A 2446-nucleotide genomic window follows, 5' to 3' on the forward strand; every position below is an offset into this window, starting at 1 on the left:
CTTCTGTCCCAAAGGAGCGAGGATAAGAGTTCGACAAAAGCTTTTAGGTATTGTGCAGGCAGGGAAAGTACGGCCAGTCGGTAAAGGATGAGAGGGAAGACGTATGCTACACTTTGATCTTGGCCCGAAGTAATGCATAACATTATCCTATTTGATTTATATCATTCATGATATAAAAGATCTTTTGCCAATGTTTTTTTTTTAAATGACGTCAATAAAAGATCAACATTTTGAAAATGAGTAAATACTTGTGTGTCTATTCCTTTTTAACGTGTTATCTTTAAGAAAAATTTTTATAGCTCTAGTATAGCACTATTGAGTTATCTAAAAGAGAAGATTATGTTATTTATTCATATTTAATTACTATCAAAAAATTACTAAAATTACACAAACGCAGCGTTTTGGCTATCATTTTGATTTCATAGTTATTAAATTTATTTATTTTAGATTTTTTTACAAAATCAAAAACGTCCTTTTACTGCGTTGACATTTATAAACGTTAATAATATTAGCATTTGTAATGGTTGCATCGAGTTTTTAAGGTTTCTTTTAGTTTTATTTAAATAATGTTCAAAGTACAACCGAAAAATTACAAGTGTGCACGTGTCGTCTATGTTTTCTACTATAATGCATGTCATCGCGTTTTTTGATTTTCAGTATTTTCGACGGAACAAAAGATTTCTTCGCGATGTGTTCAAATTATTTTTACTGAACGACGTCGCCTTTTCAATATGTCACACATTTCATGCGTTATTAAGAATTTGTTGTGTTGCGTGAATTTGTTGTGTGTTACGTAACATGTTGGAGAAAATGACCTAATCTCTTTGAGAAGTAACCCCCTTTTCATGTTATCCCATACGTATGAGGAACTCCCAATATCTGAAGAGTTTCAATAGTATACCAAATATTGCCTATTTCCATTTAGACAGTCCGTTACTCTTCCTGTTACGAGTCGTTTAATGACGTCCTGATATTATCCGTTTTACCAGTTATCACTATTATAACTATAATCTTATAGTGACGTCGAGAGATGACGGTAGTTAAGTGGTTAACGACAACTTGGGTCTGTTAAGTTCGAATCCATAACCTTCGACGAAAACACTTTAACTTGGATGTTGGAAACCTTCACATTGTCTATTCTGTAAGTATCGCGAATAAAAGCGCATTGAGGTTGTTGATGACTAAAGAATTAAAATAAATTCAGTAGCAGAAAATGTAATGGTCTTCGTAGCTCTTCAACGTTTAGGGTTAAAAATAGGAGACTTTATCTTTGGAAAAACCCTGGCACTTATATAATTACTTCATGTTTTCGTAAGTGAGAATTAATGAATTCAAATTTAAAATATCTATTGATGTTCACAGTCGATCAACGATAATAAATGCATGAACTACTAGATATTAAGTGATAGGGTTGTTTAAAGTTGTATTTAAACCAGATCGAAATCGCGTCATACATTTACACGACAGCACTTTTAAATTTGTTATTATCGTTGGAAAAATGAAAGGAAAGACATTGACCCCGGCGTGATTTGAACACGAAACCTTTTGATCAGGAGGTAGACCTGTTACCATTGCACCACAGGGTACTCACCTGTCAGTACGCTGAGCCGAACACTCTTTCATTAATATATCGAGTAACTTAAAGAATGTAAATTGCTTTTCACTCTTAAATAAGAACACAGTCTCAGTTTAATCTGATTGCATCAGCTGTAAACGTACAGAGATATTTTAAAAGATTTGAGGCTCTGATTTTATTATTAAAAAGAAGGTACATTCTTATTCGATGTATAAACTATATACAATGTAAATTGTCTAATATGTTCACAGTCGATGCAGGATAGTGGATGCATAAAATGCGAGCTATTAAGTTATAGGGTTGTCTAAAATTTGACTTAAAACAGGTAGTAATCGCTTTATGCATTAAAATGAGAACATTTTTAAATTGGGCAGATCGCAATAAAAATAAAAGCTTTTACATTGACCCCGACGTGATTTGAACACGCAACCTTCTGATCTGGAGTCAGACGCGCTACCGTTGCGCCACAGGGCCACTGGTGCACGCTTCTATTTATATATTCAATAGTGAACAGAAAGAGTCAATTGCTTTTCACTCTTAAGAACACAATCTCAGTTTAATTTGATTGCATCAGCTGTAAACGTACAGAGATATTTTAAACGATTTGCGTTTGAGTTATTATTTTGTTTTGGTCGTGAAATAATTATATTTTATTTTAAATTGATTTAATTCATAAACATTTATTAATGTGTACACGTTATAAGCATAAATAATATCAATATTTTTCAAGGTTTATTTTATTTTATACTAGCATTTCAACCCGGCGTTGCCCGGGCGTTTGGAGGTGTGTGTTGAGCAAAACAAAAGTGGTAGTAGGAGTGCAGGCTTGAACCTGTACCGCAAAGGAGGACAAGAACGGGAAAAAAACTG

The 2446-nt window shown here is 33.4% G+C and overlaps 1 non-coding gene across 1 annotated transcript; it reads right to left on the reverse strand.

The window, feature by feature from the left end:
- Positions 1–1978: 1978 nt before the first annotated feature.
- On the reverse strand, positions 1979–2050 carry Trnaw-cca (transfer RNA tryptophan (anticodon CCA)). Its single transcript has one exon. It is a non-coding gene; the product is annotated as a tRNA-Trp (tRNA).
- Positions 2051–2446: the final 396 nt, after the last annotated feature.

Source organism: Euprymna scolopes, chromosome 6 (genome assembly GCF_053919585.1).
Source record: "Euprymna scolopes isolate OS-2025 chromosome 6, ASM5391958v1, whole genome shotgun sequence".
NCBI lineage: Eukaryota > Metazoa > Mollusca > Cephalopoda > Sepiida > Sepiolidae > Euprymna > Euprymna scolopes.